General features: G+C 37.7%; 1 protein-coding gene across 20 annotated transcripts in view; it reads left to right on the forward strand.

Annotated features, from left to right (window-relative positions):
- The first annotated feature begins 807 nt into the window (after positions 1–807).
- The window catches only part of LOC127960111 (forkhead box protein P1-B), a 181526-nt gene continuing 163609 nt past the window's right edge, over positions 808–18724 (forward strand). For 6 of the 20 annotated variants that reach the window (XM_052559675.1, XM_052559671.1, XM_052559674.1 and 3 more), the window contains exons 1-3: positions 836–1078; positions 6998–7050; positions 17059–17162. The gene's annotated coding sequence lies outside the window, so the exon portion shown is untranslated. Of the gene's footprint in view, positions 1079–6997; positions 7051–17058; positions 17163–18724 lie in introns of all 20 variants that reach the window. The other 14 variants (XM_052559682.1, XM_052559686.1, XM_052559687.1 and 11 more) reach the window with 7 other exon arrangements.

Genomic DNA, 18724 nt, shown 5'->3' on the forward strand with positions numbered 1-18724 from the left:
TGGGGACATCACATGCATGTGCGAGTTGTGAAAATTATGAAAATAAATCTAGAAATGATTTGATTGTTGGATTTTAAATCAGCAGTCTTGAGGCATCAAAAGTAGCTAAGTAACTAACTGTGGGCTAATATAATTACTGAAATCTCATTAGCAATTAGTTACACAACTAGTTACTGTAAAAAATAATATTATTATAGTAACTAAGTTACTAGTAACTAATTACAGCCCAACACTGACACACACACACACAAGCACACATTACCATATACTGTACATAATACAAGATTTTACATTTAATGTAAAATCTTTATATTTATTTATGTCAACTACACTTATTTATTTGGCCAGAGAAAGTTAAGTGAATATGGAAGTACACTATAATATTAAGTGAGTTTAGTTAAGACTAAATCTAGTTATAGCAAGTGAGTGGTTACTGGACTCTCGACTTCTATTAGAATTTTCACTCTAACTGCACTTCCTTTCTTATGGGTTGTTCTTCTCCTGAACTGTCACGGCCACCTTGTCTTGCTACATTGGACATTTTTTTGGAGAAAAATAAATAAATAAATTCTGTAGTAAGCCTTCATTAGTTGCAATTACCATACTAGCAAAGAAATTATTCATAATTACGTCGTCTGGCAAAAAGAGAATCTCCTAGCTCTAAGCCAACTTATGTATCTGTGACTTTTTGACACTTTTGTTTTGCAGCGCAAAGATCTGCATGAATGTTGTTTACCCAGCAGGTGGATGTGACGTCACGGGCGTAGAACACTAAAAAATAACAACATCCAAATCCGCGATTCTCTCTCTTTTTTTGTGTGCAAGGGGCAATAAAGTGAAATTTCATCCGAAGCAGCTCCGTGGAGAAAGGCGGCGTAAACCGGGCTCGAAACGGCGGCGTTGCTGCTCCCAGTACAGTGTTTGCAGCTGAAGTTAGTACCGCTGGCGGAGTGATATATTTGTTGGTTATTTACAGTACGTTTTATAGCACGCGTTCGTGGTATACAAGATCGCGTGAAGAGTTGAATTTGTTATCGCTCACAAATTTCCGCGTTTATCTCGTCTCTGTCAAACCCCGGTAAGTTCATTCTCTTCCAGCATTCTGTAACATTTTAGGGATATGGACAGTTTTTCTTTGTTATCTAAGGTTAATTGTTGCCTTGTTGATTTTAACGGCGTAATAAGCAAATTAACAAACAGTATTATTGCTCGCGCGTCTAATAACTGCTGTCTGGGGGATTAATTCTATTTTCAGTCTTCAAGTACTTTTTCATAAGTTAGCTCTGTGGCTAGCAAGTTGTTACACTGTGCATGTTTGTTTGTGGAAACAACATTGTATCGCTACATGTGTGTGACAGTTCTAGTGTGACGTGATGCGTAAAAACGATGTATTGAAATCTCTGTGCGTTCGATATCGATGGCGTAAAAGTTTGCGAGCCGAGATTTCTTTCGGTGATACAGTATTGTATAGGGGACTTTTCCCCACGTGTTCCCTCAACCACAAAAAACTTCTACTGGTGCATCTCTTGACAATTAACGTGTACGAAAACCCGTTCCGAATATCGCAACAATTGTTCAGTGCATTTAAAAAAAAAGTTCAGTGCAGTCTATCATCCGGTTGGGCTATGGAGTTGAGAACAGAAGCTTTCAGAATTAAGCTTTACTTCAGCAAGAACAGGCTGTGTTTCAAAACCTAGTGAGCTGCCTAACTAGACAGCATTTTTGAGCATCATGTGGATATCGAACGTTCGAACGCGCCTGTCAACTCTATAAATGCTGTCACATCTGAGGGTTTGAGACACAGCCCAAGTGTAGTTCGAGTGAAATTGCTTTTTCAACATGATTATGTTGTAACAAGTGTCAAGAGTTAAATTTGCCTTAACTGCTTGTACTTTCGGAGTTTGGTACACGTAACAAGTGGACACATAGATTTACTACAAATACAATAATAAAAGTCGAGAAAAGTTAGCTTACAAAAAGTGGAAAAAAAGGAACTCTTAAACTGCATGCAGTTCTTGTGCACTTAATCAGAATAAAAGTAGCACTGTTCTTTTTCTCTTAAAATGTCAGTTGAAGTTTTACAGTATACATTTATTTATAATAGTTTATTTATAAAATAATAGATTATAGTCCTCTTAACAATGCCATGTTTGGTCCCACTATTGTTCATCTCTCTTTTGAAATATATATTTGGTTGTTTTTTAACATTTACAAATTAAACAGAAACAATATACCATATATAGAATATACATACATTTTTTTTAGATACATTACAATGTTGTACTTCATGTCCTTTATATTTAATCTAAATTTGTATACACACACAAAATGGATCCGTGTTTTTTTTTTTTTTTTTTTTGGAAAATGGCTAGGTACAAGAAATGTTGCTTTTTCCGTGTGTGTGTGTGTGTGTGTGAGTGTTTATTAGTATTATGGGTGTAATAAAAAGAGTACAAGCTGAAATTACTAATCAATAATTGTAATATTTACCATTACCATTATTATTTTTTTCTTATTGATTCACATAAGTGTAACTTTTTTTTTAAAATCACACTTTAAAATGAGAGCAGCAGCAGTTTTAACACCCAGTGTTGGTACGGCTCAGTTCTTTGGATTAGTCATTGTCTGAGGGAAGGAGAAGACAAAAAAAAAAAAAAGAATGCTTTTTTTTGGGGGGTAGGAGAGGTAAAGTAAACAGCCTCCAACAAGTGAACCTTGACAACCCAGATTAAGGAAAACATTGGAGATCAAACAGTGCTGCTGCTGGGCCGTTGTCATGAGCTGCCTGAGAGGGAGAGACAAAGAGAAGGAGGGAGGGAGAGAGAAAGAGACTGTTTGAACAGGCACTGGAGTTTGTGTGCTCATTTATGCAGAAATGGACCTCTGCAAATGCAGACTGACCCAGGATTAAAAGCACTGGCTGAACTTTTCTTTGCAACTTTTTGGCCTTGGCGTTCAGTAGCAGGAGAGCCTGGGTTATTTCTCACGTTACTCCACTAATGTGCTCACCAACTACCTGTATGTAGTGAGAAATCAACTCTTGCGCCTCCATTTTGTATTTTTTCAAATAAAGTTTCCAAAAATAGATTTGGGCAAAATATAACTTCGTCAGGCTATTACAGGAAAAGCGTGCAAATTTTGCATTCTAGAAGTGGTATTTTCAGATTTACTCGCAATCGTGCAAAAGAGCTTGATGACTCAGATGTGTGCGGTGGTTATAGCACAGAAAGGTTATAAACATGTTAATTTGCTGAGGTAAAGTTCACTTAAATGAACCGTAATCTGAGAATCGTAGAGGTTATAGACAGCCTGCCGAATAATGCATGAAGTTGTGATGTCTGGAACATAACGTGGGAGAGAGGTTGCTGCGTCCCGTTTCTTGCTGTGTGTTCGGACAGCTGTTGTCCCTCTTTACTGAGTGGCTTTCATGATGGGTTTCCTGGCTTGAAAGGAAGGCCCCTGACCAGACGCTGGTTGGCTCAGGTTGAGGATGCAGCCAGCTTCTTGTTTCTATGGCAACACTGGACGCTGTCAGTTTGCGGCAGTACATTGCTTAGAGTTAATTATAGCTTGTTGTTTGTCACACCAACCCAAGTACTTTAGCATTTGCGTACTTGAAGGCAGTTGAAAATTATACAAGTTGACTGGAAGTTGACACTTTTTCTTTTTAAATATCTCTCACACAGTTAATTTAAACAGAATGTTGTTTTTTCTCATTTTTTGCTACAAATGTGTAGATGGATGTAAACTGAAATGAAATTGATAAGGAACATGCCATTTTAGAATTATACAGTACAAGTTATAAGTTTGGACACATCGATTTGTGATTTATTTATACACTACTAGTCAAAAGTTCAGGCACATCTATTTATGAATTATTTAATTAATTATTTATTTATGCACTACTAGTCAAAGTTTTGGCCACCTGTTTAGGAATTATTTATTTATTTTTACACTTCCAATCAAAAGTTTTGACGTATTTATTTATTTATTTATTTATTTATTTATCTATTTATCTATGACATTTTAGAATAAAAGTGAAATCTTACTATTTAACTATTAAAAACACTAATGGAAGTATTGGATTGTACAGTGTCCAAAAATGTTAACTTATATTTAAGAATCTTCAAAGTTACTACTCTTTGTTTTTCCTCCACTGTCTGCTAATTTATAAAAAATGCACATACTTTTTTTGTGTAACATAATTTCAGTCATTTAACTGTGAGCCTTTAGATCAAATATTTTTAAGATCATGAGAAATTAAAATTAATTCAAGTGCGTTTGACTGGTGGTGTATGTCTATTCAAAACAGTGTACTAAAATTAAATGTAAAGAGTTTGAATCAATGTTAAGACTTTCTGTACAGTAAGAGTTCACGGATTTGTTACCATTGAAATTGTTGATTTATAGCCAGTCATCTTGGATGTCATCTTTTTATTGGATTGTAAATTCAAATGGATTGGATTAGATGCTGGATTAAATGTTGAAATGGTGTGATTCTCACAAGTCCCTTTATGCCAGCTGTGAAGTTGACAGCTGAGCTGGGATCAGCTCGTTGGATCAGTTTCTCACTGATCTAGCCCCGAAGAGCTGAAGAGCAGCAGCCAATGCCTGGATTCCTGAATTCTACAGCAAATCCTTAAGCAATAGTACTTTCCAGAAATTTGAATCGCTGCATTTGTAGACCTTTATGTCATGTATAATGTGCAAAGATTCTTCCCAGCCTTTTTTTTTATCTTTGTAAAAAATGGCATTGGTATTGTTCATTCAGTTAAAAAGAAATGAACAGAAAAACATGCAAGAACTCCATGCAGTAGTTTTCTTTTCTTTTGTGATTTCTCGTGTGCTGCAGTATGCAAAAGGTAGGGCTCAATCATAACATTTATTTTCTGCTGGACCAGTTGATCCAGTAACTCAAACTTTGACCAAAATCAATCAATTAATAATAATAATAATAAAAAAATTTTTTATAACATTTTTAATTTTTTTACTTTTATTTTTTTTTACTTATATTGATATCTGGAAATTGCATATTATAATAGTCCATTAAATAAAATGTATTCATATTTTCCATGTTTAAAATATTTTGTACTATTTTATGTGATATTTTTAAGACTGTCACTGAAGATTTTGATAAAACTACTTCAGTTTGATAACATCACCTTGGCATTTAAATTATGAACTCAGCTGGCTATGGGGACCTTCACACTAGTGTTTTTCTCAGAGTCAGTTCAGAATTTAGTCATTGTAACCTCTTTGGTACTCAGTCTTGTCCTTCTGAAATTAAAGCAGTGTTGCTAGTTAGTGTTGCTGAAACTATTGCTGGCTGCTTAAAATTTAGCTTAGACATTTTCATTTCTAACATATTACCGTTCATATAGTATATTTGACCAAATAAATGCAACATAGGTGAGCATAAGAAACTTTTTTTTTTTTTTTTTTTTACTTTTTATTTATTTATTCTTCAACACTTAACATTAGAGTAACAAGTTTTGAACAAGTTCTGAGTTGAACATATTCATTAAGAAGGATTGTTTATAGTGGAGAAACGTGTACAAATAAGGATAGAGTAGTTGCCGATATTGTTGACTGGTAATTAATGTGCATTTTGTCCCAGCCTTTGAGTCGTTTTGTCTCTGCTTATTTGTTTGTGAAAGGGACATCGTTTAAGTGCCCTCTGAGGGAATAGAGTTTTTCCTCCCTCTCAATAGCAGCATGCTCTCAATTAGAGTATGTTTAATCAGGAAACCAGCTCGAGTACTAATTACCTTATCTTAGCATGCATGTTAATTAGTTTTGCGAGAAGGTTTCTTTTTTCCAATTGAATGTTCAAATGAATTCAAAGGCGAAAAAACGATGGAACTTTTCTTTGATCTTCTGTTTACATCTGTATGTGTGTTTATACCAAAATGTGGCCTATTTGCCAGTTTGAACTTCGAAGCAATTTGGGTGGTCTTAATTGACGTGTTGTTGCTTGTTTACTTGATATATGTAAGGTCTTATCGGATGGATCATTATGAAAGCACGGTAATTATCTTAAAACGCTCAACTCAGTAGCAAACCTGCCTCATTCACATGAAAGCTCACACGTACAGCCTTTTTTGCTTGCCTGTTTGATAAAGCAACTGAAAGTGAATCGGTTTGAGTCATTGTCACCTCACTTCAAGAAGCTGTTTAAAAGATGCTCCTCGCAAGCTCTTGGACGCAGCCCAGTCTGAGCTTGATGCAGTCTCAAGGCTGGGAAACGTAGAGTTTTGTGCTTCTGAAGAGCTGTTATATCCAGTAGGTTGCTATACAGGTGGTTTTGCTCTTTGTGCGCCAGTTTACACAAGCAAATTGAAATGTTTATTGAAATGCCATGACAACATTATTTTAGGTCCAGAAAGTTCCTGACAAAAATCCAAGCTCTGTACTTAGTCAAACAGGTGGTGATATCCAAGCTCTGTAACAATAAAGCACCATTTGTTGGGTCTTTGTTTTTCCTAGTGCAGAGAAAAGCTTTGTGAGTGTTGAGAAAGGCCTGAGAAGTGTACTTGGGGATTACTGGATATTTCTCTAAAAGCATTTTGATGTTATGAATAAACTTAAAGTAGGATCTTCTGAGGTGTGGATTGATCAACTTGCCATTGCCGAGTGAATTTCTAAGTTTGAAAATGAGAGAATCAATCTTTTGATTTAATATTATAGAGCGGTGAGATGGGAATTTTGAGTGCATTTCTGTGTACTTGATATGCAGTTGTTTACATTGATTGAATGGATACTTTCTGGAGGGTTTATCGCTTGCAGTTTATTGGTATAATACACTTTTGTGTTTTCTTTGATGTATTGCAACGGGTACCGCAAATTAAACTTTGATTTATGACAAATAGATACACATTAAAATTAAAATGTCATGAAAGCTATTTATTTGTTCTTAATTTATAGTAAAGTAACAAAATGTTTGTCTCCATAACACCTGCCACACTGACTGTTGACATATGTATATTTGTGATTTCAGGCACTTCAACAAGACTAGAGTGATTCATGCGTACAGGTTTACCTCCTGATACAGTAAGGAACTTCATACATTTACCTTTTGCACCCTCCTTTTTCATTTAAAAGGGATCACAATGCTAATTCGTAATACTAATTAATGCCTACGTGGCCTTTTTGTTCACTTGTTTGTTTTTGGTTGTTGTTGTTTTTTTGGTAACGACTGATATATTAGCCCATACTGGATGATAATCTTTGATATTTTTATATAACATAAAATACTTGTGTTGTTATTATATGGGCAGTCGGTTACGGCACTCTTTAGTTACCCATATCAGTCATTAAAAACTCATTTTCTTACACTCAATCAGCATAACTTTTAAAAGTTAAATGTGGAGGAAGCAGCAAAAATGGAGGAGAATTTCAACAGTCAAATACAAATGCAACCAAATGAATGCAGAAGCATCTAAAGAGTCAACATCCAAGTTATAAAGCTTAAGAATTTCTGTTCCATTCTGTTCATAGTTTATTCTGCGTGAAGTTTGGTACTCCAATCACAATTTCTGAACCGCTTTCTTGGATAAACATGAGTTAGTTGTCATAATTGTAATGGGACCATTCTGGAAGGAGTCTTTAGTTAAAATAGACTGATGGTTGTAAATATGCTTACAGTGATGCGTTTTCGCATGCTTAAACATCAGAGGCTTGTCCTTTATCAGTGCGTTTGACAGTCTTGCCGTGTGTCGCCTGCATCGCACAATTTGGATGACAGTGGTAACTGGCAGTCGAATAACCAAATTATTTAGTCATGGGTTTTAAATGGGCACGACGGCAAATGGATGTCAAGTAAATGATGCAATTTATTCCCCCTTTCCTCCTCCTCGCCAGGCGGGCTGCCACGGGACTTCTGCCAGCCTTAAATAAGTGTTACCCAGATGGCACTCACATGACGCCCACTTGGTTACAGAATTGTTCCGTGGGAATAACTCGGCTTGCCACAACAAGCAATAGGTCAAATGAACAGCGAGTGCCTGTTGCTTGACCTGTTTTGCATATGCAAATCTGCTAATGTTGTGTCATTTCGGTAAATTCCAGGGGAAGGGAGGCTCTCGGGGCTTCCTAAATGAATTGGAAAGGAGCCCAGTTAATGAGGGCGGAGGGGAGAGAGGTAAAAAAGAGGAGATGCTCTCTTCCTCCACTCACTTCCTTTTGTGAGTACACCACTTCCAAGTGCCTCTGCTCGTGGTAAAGGGAAATGTCTGTAGTTGGTCTTTCGTGGTAATGGGGTAGTCCAGCGGATACTAGGATAAGTGGTTTTTCACCCCTCTATCTCGCTCTATGGTCTTTTAGGAAGTGTTGAAGACAGCTGTGATGTTTTCTATGTCTTTTCACTCCCTCAAGATCTCTGCATCTTTTGGTATATATTTATTCCTCTCTCTTTTTCTTTCCCTCTCTTTCTGCTTTGTGTCCATCCTTTTCTCACTTTCACCTTTCAACCCAACCTCTTTTATTTTCTGCCACACTTCATGGCATGTAAGTGGTCCACACTATGGCTGTGCAGCTTGTGAGATGGTATGAAATGAACTTCGTGAAATCTTTCATAATGGCCTTGGCTTTTCAATGTATATCTTTGCAGACATTGGTCACACTTGCCATTCTACATAACGTTTTGACATCCTTGTTGACAAAGTTGAAACAGTTCAGGAATATTATTGGCAATGTCAGAAAAGTGTTGTATATTATCAAAACTTTTGCTCAGTGACTTCATAAGCGATCTCTTATGATTCTTGAAATTTGTTTCAACAGCAAAATTGTGGCAAAACTCTTACAAGCGTGCGCCCTGGCTTAAGTGAACTGTGTCCTCTGCATTTCCGTAACGTGCTACAGCTGCAATCGATGCTGCCCAGGGCTGACAGCAGGAGCAGGACAATGTGGAGATGATTTTCTGCTGCCAAGACTTAAGTAAACAATCCAACAATCCATAGCCCTCCCAACCTTCCCAATTCAAGCTCAGCTTACAACAATCCAAAGACCTTGTTTTAATTTTGCATGCTTTTTACTAAACATATGCTCACCCCATAAGAAGCGGCAAGTCACAGTTTTTTTTTTTTTTTTTTTGCCAATCTGTTACATTTTGTAATGTTATAGCATAACAAACAGAACATTTTGGTTGCTTTTTTGGTTGCCAAAATTATGTACAATTCAGAATGGAATCGAGAAATTCGTCTGTTTCGTCTATCTGATTTGAATGCTTATTAACTTAAAAGGAATTTGGAATTACAATTTTTACAAAGATAGATTAGTTTATATATTTCAACATATTTAATAATTGAACCATGATGGAGTAATGCTTCATTTTGCACAATGCATTGCATGTGTTGATATTCTTTAAATTTTAAGTAAATTACTTTTTCATTTAAGTAAATTGAATTTCATTCAAATTCCAACTCATGAAGTGAAAGAGAGACTACTTTTCAATTCTTAATTTTCTATCTTGTTTTTAATAGGCTACTTTATCAAAAGTGTGTTTTCTCAAAAAACTAAGAGAGTATGCGGGTGGAGATATTTTTGTTGGTTAAGATGTCTTCTTGTCATTGGTGTTATATTAAAAATCGATTAGAAATAGAAGAATAATAAAGCTGACTCTGAATTTGTCTAGAAATTGCTCTAGTTTAGGAATATTTTAAAAATACTTGGTAAGCGTAAAAGTCGAGGGAGGTTTGAATCGGAGTCCTCTGTACTGGAAGATGCCAGTGTGTAAAATCAAGCCAGATATGTTTTTTTTATTTATATATATATTTTTTTAAACAGGCAGTAAAAATGATTGTTTAGCACCTTACAAATAACAGGTATAATTGGATGTGCATATAACCTCAATCATCAAAATGTAAATGCTACGGATTCTCCTTTGGAATTTAATTATATCGCAGCTTGTAATCGACTATAAACCCAAACAAAACAATCAAAATACATATTAACAGGCTCAGCGTGATGAGGAAACAATCTTCTAAACTGAGATAAACCATCTCACAGATTCCTCCAGCAACCCCCTCACCTTGTATTTGCTCTTGTGTGATCTCTTTGAAAGCATCAAAAGATGCAAGCACTCTCTAATGTTTCTCTTCCTCATGCCCAGAGAATAACCCCTCGATCACACTGCCAACATTCTTTTTTTAAAAGCGCAAAGAAAGATGAATTTGGGCCATAAAGGCGCGTATCACAAGGGCTTTTTATCCTAAATGGTCCTTAGAATTGTTATCTATAGGGATGGTGCATTCCCAGCACTGTCGTGTTCAATCAAGTGTCCACTTAGCTGCGGCCAGGAGTAATTGTCCCCAAGTGGGCCACACACTGACCTGTTAATGTCTGTGTTGACCCTCTAACCTTGTCAGCACGTCTAAGAGAAGAGCTCTAAATCATCTCGATCTCCTCCAGCTCTTCTCGTGCTGCCAGGTCAAATGGGAGAATGCCGCAAGCAGACCACTCCCTTAAATTGTCCCTTCTTGGGTAGGTCATTGTCTTCAGGATGAGGTCCAGCTTCAGGATTCACTCTTCTTTATTGCTGCACAATCATGGTGGTGGCACATGTGTTCAATGCTGGGGAGTGCAATAGCAGCTGAAACACATACAAACAGCACAGTAAGGAATTGTATAACAATGTGCAGCAAAGCAGCACATTATAGAGAGTATAACATATTATAAAGAGTATTTACTGTGAGCAGAAGACTTATAATTTCATTATTAGTGTGACTGGCACTTGCTTGTGCAAAACTTGCCGTGACATTGGTAGTTTTTGTGGTTGAATGCAATAGCATTGCTGTGTGGTTGCTAAGGTGTGGCTAATGTTTACGCACTGATATTTAATATTTAAGCGTTAGGGGTTTTGAAAAACCACTGGCACCACTAATAAACATTCTCCTGTGGTTCTTTTCAAAACATGAGTAATTGTCTTTTTAATCACAAAATATTGTTCACCTTATAGGGCCAGAGGATTTATAAGATGAGGAGATGGTCCAATATATATGTGTGTGTGTGGGTGTGTGTGTGTGTATATATATATATATATATATATATATATATATATATATATATATATATATATATATATATATAATTTTTTTTTTATAATTTAAAAATAATATTGTGCATTATCGGAGTATAAGAAGCACCGCTTACACCATTATTTTTAGATTAGATTTAGATTATATTTTATTTTAGATTATTATTAGATTTAAATTTCGAAGTGTGCATACAATAGACACTTCACTATCCCATGAGAACACGGTAGAGGACGCATTTGACGCTGGTAGGTCTTTTTAAGTGAGTCTTTGAATTGTTCATTCAAATGAGTCATTGAATAATTCAAGCAAATTAATTCAGAAATGCTGATTTATTCAGAAATCAAACTCAACCACTGTGTGTTTGTTCAGAGAAGCACAACATTATTTTGCCGTGACTTTATTTGAAACTTATTTGTTGGCAGAAAATAAGTAACAGGGCAGGCAGGAATGTACCTAAAATGAAAGTTTCTAAGTATTCTCTTTTTGTTTACTGCGTAAAAGCAATATTATATGTGCAATCATGCTGAGACTCAAGACACAGCATATTGGTTGGCATTCTAAGATAAAAATAATTCCTCTTTTGCAGGTTTATGCAGATATATGCAGATGAATAAGCAATTTCTAGGTTAATTTCCTAGAAGTTTGACATTTCTGTGACTTTGCTGATTCCTGATTGGCCTAGCATAGCAACAGCATCAGCCAGTTTGGGTTGGGACTATATGTTGTTGTAATGGTAGCCGGGGAGGATTATTTTGAAAGATTTATGTGAAAATAGTAATTTATTTGGTATGTTGCTGAATGATCTGAATTAGATTGGAGAGGCTTTTGTTATTGTGTTGTGTGAAATATAAGGTTGCTGGTATAAATTGCTCTGAATTATCTTTTTTTTTTTTTTTTTTTTAGATTAGGTGTTTCATTGTGATGGATGGTAGACCACATCTTTGGTATAAAGCAGAAACAATACCATGAGTTATAGTGTGTTTTTAACACAGTGTGATTTTTCACTAGTCTTTTCACGGTTATGTGAAACTTGACACACAAATAAGTGGCAATTATCTAACTACTCTAAAGTGGCTTGTAACTTGTTTAGGTCTGAGACTGACAGGGACGGCAATTTGAGTGAAATGTGTGGATTAAAACCACATGTTGGAGATGCCGAGGGGTGTTGTATTGAGCAGCTGGTATGCCACGAAAATGAAATAGCTGAGTCAAACCTGTGTGAGTTCTTGCATGCCCCGAGGAAGACATTATTGCTTTAAGGTTTCTCATTCATACACTGAAAATACATTTATCAACATTTGTCCTTTGTGTTCCTTTTAAAATCCCTTTGGAATTTTACAGTTGCTTCTTTGCTTATTGTCTGTATACTGTCAGGATTGGACCTGTTGTCATGTGTGTCAGTTCCTGTTTTTCCTTATTTGGTCTGTTTCCTGTCCTTGATTAGTTTGATTATAATTGATTCCCTGCACCTGTCTGTTCCTTGTTATCCTGCCTTTTTAAGCCCATGTCCTTTCTGTTCAGTTTTGATGGGTCTACAAGTTACGTACGTGTGTCTTCCTTCTGTTCTCCCTGTTGGCTTTACCCCTGTGTTGGATTAATAAAGACTCTTTTGATTATTCTCGGCTCTCTGTTCCTTCTGGCAGCGTAGTGTGGCAAAAGACTGGACTGAAACAGTGTAAATTGCATGTTTGTTTTCCATGTTTTTTTCCTCAGTCCTTTTTCTTTCTGCTGTGTTGTATGGTTCCCCTCCTTCTCCCAGAATACCTCCTCCTCATGCTGGAGCAGGGGGAGAATTTGCTCAGGGCACACACCAGAAGTACTGCACCATAGCATGTATCACCAACTACACGGACAACATGTACAGAGCACCATCGTCTGAGGACGGTCCCCGAGTGAATTTCTTGGCCTTTGTGGAGTGGACACTGGCGTTCCCCACCTGTTCCCAGAGGCCAGCCCACCATGTCCCCATGGTACGTAGCATAAGCCCAAGCCTGCTGATGATGGAGAGCCTGAGCCCAACCCGTCAGACCAGGTGTGAGAGCCTGCTACAGTGCTCACTGAAAGGGAGAGCCGCGGACGGTGTGAGTGAGGAGTGGAGCTCCGCCCCCTGCATCACGGCTGAGGGTGAGCATACTTTGGTACACCAAAAGGGCCAAAATGAGGAGGAGGAGGATCTTATCGATTGGGAATCGGAACTGGAAGTTGTATTGCCCCCTCTCCTCTCTCCATCGTTTCCGCTTGTCCTGTCCAGCCCTCCTTCATCCTTGGTTTCCTCATCCAGCCCTGACTTCCGATTCTCCAGTGCCAGCTCCTAGAATGTGTCCTCCGGTGCCAGCTCCTAGAATGTGTCCTCCAGTACCAGCTACTAGAATGTGCCCTCCAGTGGCTGCTCCTGACTCCTCCTCCACTGTCATCTAGCAGCCCCTCTGCTCGCACTCTGTCCATCATCTGTGTGGTGCAAGCCATCTGCTCCAGCTTTGCCTTGCACTGCCATCCTCCAGAATTGCCTTGGTTGGAGTCTCTCTCACCTCTGCCTCCAGCCTCTGAGGCCCGGACTCCACCTCGGCTCATAGCTCCTTTTGCCTCCACCGTCAACCATCGATCCATCAGCTCCACCAGGGTCCCTTGTTCCTCCTGCTCTGCCTTGGTCAGGCATTGAACCATCACCGCCTCTGGACTCTTCTCCACTGGATGCTCCTATTTGTTCTGTCCCACCAGCTCCGTTAAGCTCCTTCCTCCTGCCAGCTCCACCTTGGTCCTCAGTCACTCTGTGGATCTCCGCCTCGGTTGCCAGAGCCCTCAGCCCCACCCTGGCCCCCTGGATCCTCTGCATCCCCCTAGCTTGTTGACTCACCATCTCTGTCACCTGCTCCGCTGCCCTTGGTCGGCCTCCTGGAGTCTACCTTGGGCCGTCATTATAGCTGTGGCCTGGGTGAAATGTCACGATTGGACCTGTTGTCATGTTTTCCTGTTCTTGTTATTCCTTATTTGGTCTGTTTCCTGTACTTGTTTAGTTTGATTATAATTGATTCCCTGCATCTGTCTGTTCCTCTTTACCCTACCTTATAAGCCCACATCCTTTCTGTTCAGTTTACAAGTCTACAAGTTACATACATGTGTCTTCCTTCTGTTCTCCATGTTGGATTTACCCCTGGGATGGATTAATAAGGACTCTTAGATTATTAGATTATTCTCTGCTCCATGTTCCTTCCAGCAGTATAGTGTGACCCCTTAGTTTTAGAATTTTATGTTACAGAAACTTAATGCTTTAAAAAAATTCCTGCACTCTATACCCTATAATGACGAACCAAAATCCAGATTTGTGAGAACTGCAAATTTATAAATGTTTTTATTGTATAGGAGACTAGAAGTTCCCTGCATGATTTTAGATCTGATTTTCACTCACCGGCAGGTTTTGCGCAATCACAGACAAATACCTGAAATCGGAGGCGAATCTGTGCTCATTTACGCGAGTGACAATGCATTGTGAATTATCAAAGACTTGATCTGAGAGAATTGCCGACACATTACAGACACCCGAGAAATATTTGGCATGCTAAATATCTGGACCTATTCAAAATTCTTTTGTGTGAAATGAGTTTTCAAACTGGCATAAGATGAAAGAAACAGCTGAGACAAACTGGATACTTGCATGTAAGTTAGGAATCTATTAAATGTCATTTGTTGCTACAGTAGGAAGGAAAATACATTGTAAAATTATATACAATAAGAGTTTAGAACTATACAGTTAATGTATATTTACACTGGTTGACTAGTCATTCAGAAATTCGATTAGTGAGTGAGACTAATTTATATAGGTTTTTTAAATGTTCTTCTTGACAGCCATACACATTCAGATGGATGTCTTTAGTTGTGTTTTGCAGCATCTTCCTGCCACAAGATCACATTTGTTTTTCTTTTATTCTCCTTCCTGTTGGTAAAGATGACATTTTAAAGGTTAATGTAAATGTGGCTGTTTCTTATTCTTATTTTGTCACTTTCTCTTTTTCAAAGAAGATCAGATCATCCATCTCTATCATGGAGTAGTTTCCACCTCTCTTTCACTTTCATGTGCCCTAGCTGCTCTTTAAATACTACAGTAATTCTCTCACTCTCTCTCTTTCTCTCTGCCTCTTTTTACCTGTAGCTATTTCCTCTCGCCCCTTTTATACTTCCTATTTTTGGAGTTCAGTGATGTGAGAGTCATAAATACCAGCGAGGGTGCAGAGGGGTCTTTTGGGATTGTGTATTTTTTGCAGCAATGACAAGAACGCGGGCAGCTAATCAGAGCGGCTCTTATCTGAAGCTGCTCAGCGCCGACGTGGAACAGAGGAATGCTAAGGGGGTTAGCGCTAGCTGAATTCCACACTGAGGAATTACATGGAGATGAGCTGTAATGCAAGGGTTGATTTTATTGGGTCTGTTGGGGATATACTGTGAATATTTGGCCTCTAGGAGGGGACAGGTCTGAGCTTGTATGTACTTGACAGATTTGGAATATTGAATTTGTACCATTTTGTTCTGATGTGAGAGATATAGCTAAATATTTTTGAAACTTAATATATATTGAACATTTGAATATTTATGTGGTAGTTTGTAAAAAGCATATTTTTTAACCATCAGACATTGTTGTAAAGTTGATTAAAAATGTTTAAGGTTTGGAATAAAATACAGAAAATGTGTATAAACGTAATCAGGGTGAGCTGTTTTTCAGTGAATGAGAAGAGGTAAATATTTGTAAATAATTTATATACAAATGATCAAAATAACTATTTTTATATTATTATTTATAGAATTTTTGCATTTAATATAATTAAAAATATATATTATAATTTTTATTTATGCACTAATATAAAATGCAGACCAAAACAGATATAAATAATAAATAAACAGTAATATTAATAAACAAATATATAAAATAGCATCATTAATAAACACCATGTATTTTACTAAACATTTTATAAGCATTTGAAATCTTATCCAGGGACATCTGTAAACATTTTTTGAATGAGTCAATGAACTGATTTATAAAAATGAACAGAAGAAATAATTAGCAGAAATTACCCGACTGGCTACTCATGTTTAAGCACTATTAAGATATCTCTCATTGTGACACACACAAGTAGCCGGTATGCTGCCATCGTTTGAAAAGTTAATAGGCAAATAAAAAGTAAATTAATATCTTTGCAATATTCATGATGTTGGTTCAGTTTTTAAACTGGCATTAAAATACTTCCAATACATTGTAAATATTCAGTCTATCGGCCAACCTTCTGTTGAATAATATGGAGCTTTGCGATTTACCATCGTACTATTAAAACTCCATCCAGACCTGTGGCGGGTCAGTGAATGACAGACACTCCTCACTGTCTTTATCACTTTCTGTTTCTGTCTTCATCTCACCTTCTTTAACCTTCCGGATTCTTTTAGCTCCTCCTTTTTCTGTCACTCTCTCTTTTTGTCTCCCTTTCACCTTAATGAGAACACACTCAAGTAAATGCTGACCTCTGTAATAAGCATTTTACTACGCAAATCACCACCACCGATGCTGATTGATCACAGTCACATGTCACAGACTTACGGGATCTGACTAAATGTTCCAGAGAATTCTGTCACAAGTAGTGTGTGGCCGCAGCATTTCCTTAGATGAGTCGTCCCTCGAGTCACTACCATTCATCAGAACAGCAATGCAGATTTGTGCTGATTATTATCTGATGCTCTGTGTAAATATCACATGTGTCAGAAATGCTTGCTGTTGAAAATCTGAAAATGTGTTAAGATGCATTTAGGTCAGTTCTGGAATTAATTTGTCACCAAATTAAGCATTTGTGGTCGGATTTCATCACGTTTTTGCCTTTTTCCTTTCTCATTTGAGTCATCATCCAGGTTTATGTGGGTTGAGTGAATTTAAGGGACTTCCCCCACCTTTAGAGAACGGTATCAATTCCTGTTTGGTATCAATTTTGCTGATGTTAATATGCACTTGTCTCTCTCTCTTGTCTTTTTTACTCATTTTGTATTTCAGATTGAGGTGGCTCCACCGTATCCAGTAGCTCCGCCCCTTTGTTCCCTTTTCTGAATTCTGATTGGAACAATGGAACGTCATTCCTGTCCAAACAAGTGACTGTGGTATGTTGTCTTCAGAATTTTTCCTTGAAACCACGCAAATGTACGCTTTCTACTGTGCTACTTTTGCATAGTAGTAAAAATGGTCTACAGTATGTATTGTACGTACATGTATTTGACTACAATTTTTTTTTTTTATCTCTCAGAGGTTGGTCTTTCCTACCTCTGACGATTGGATTATTTTGTCGTGTATTTCATTGATGTATGAACTTTGTCTTGGAACTTTCTCATAAAATTCCCTAGCAGAAATGTGATAGAAATAAAGCTGGTGTTTACACGTAGTAATGTGTTTTGGTAGAATTTGTTAAGAAATGTCCTGAATTCATACTGAGACCTTGTTGAGATGTTTTCTGAAACTGTAGACGTCAACAGAGTCTCTGTTTGATCTCCTTAAATGATTATCTGTGAAACAAATCATATCCAGCAAATCCGAGTGCAGTTTGAGGCATTGCTGAGCTCTATTCCTGAAACTCTAGAGGCTATTTAGGGTCTTTTTTTCTCTGGAGATTTTTAGTCTCCATTTGCACAGCCTTTAACCTTGTGAGAATTTACTATCTGGCCACTTTGAAACATTGAGCTCTTTTATACTTTAGACATGCTAGATAATTTTTTTTTTTTTAAGAAATGTCAGAGAAGACAGAAGCAAGACCTCTGTTTATCTGACCCTTTTTCAATTGTTTTTCTCCTAGACGGCAAAGAGATCTGCTTTTTCTTGTCTACGAGAACACTCATCCTGAAACCCCAAACTTGCTAAAGATCTTTTTTATCTGGGTTGGGTTTGTTCTCTTTACCCAATGGTTGATACTTCTGCCCATTTGCCTTTGACCCATTTTTAGTGTCACTGTCCCTTCACACTTATGTATAGCAGACATTGACTAGTCTTCCTGTCATCACTTTGCAGCTTTGCGTGAGCGTGCTTGTATATTTGCAACTGGCAGAACACTTTTCTGTGCCATAGATCTGGCACAGTGCCAGTCCACGCCTTTCCCCCCGATCAGAAGCAAACGTGACATTTGTGCCGAGGTAATGGAATCCTTGCGCAATTAAATCCCCGACTGGGAAGTGAAGCTGCTCTTTCCATCCCTCCATCCCTCTGCTTTCCTTTCATCCGCAGGAGGGAAGGCCATGATGATGAGACCATCTCAGCACGTTGCCCCTTTATTCTGCTCTCCGTGCCACTTTTTGTTTTTAACTTCTCCACATAAACATCTCTCCGCCTGGCAATTAATTACCACAAATGCCAATTAACCCCCTCCTTTTAAAAAATAATATTGTAGGAGAATTAAATATCAATTATAAAAATTATGTTGGAAGGCGGCAACATTAAATTGCTTTAATGAGTTGTGCTGAAGGTGACAGTTGTTATTTTGTAGCCCGTCATGGCAGGGGACCTTCTGCCTGCTCTGATACAATGTGAAGTGGAGGATGAATCATTGTTCTGTGCTACTGCCAGCCAAAGAGAAGCACTTAGGGGTCTCTTTTTCTCTCTCTATATCTTCTCTCTTCCTTATTTGACTTGCACAACTGCTGATGGTGCGTTTGCCCACCGGTTGTGCTCCAGGACC

The sequence above is a fragment of the Carassius gibelio genome, chromosome B6 (assembly GCF_023724105.1).
Source record: "Carassius gibelio isolate Cgi1373 ecotype wild population from Czech Republic chromosome B6, carGib1.2-hapl.c, whole genome shotgun sequence".
NCBI lineage: Eukaryota > Metazoa > Chordata > Actinopteri > Cypriniformes > Cyprinidae > Carassius > Carassius gibelio.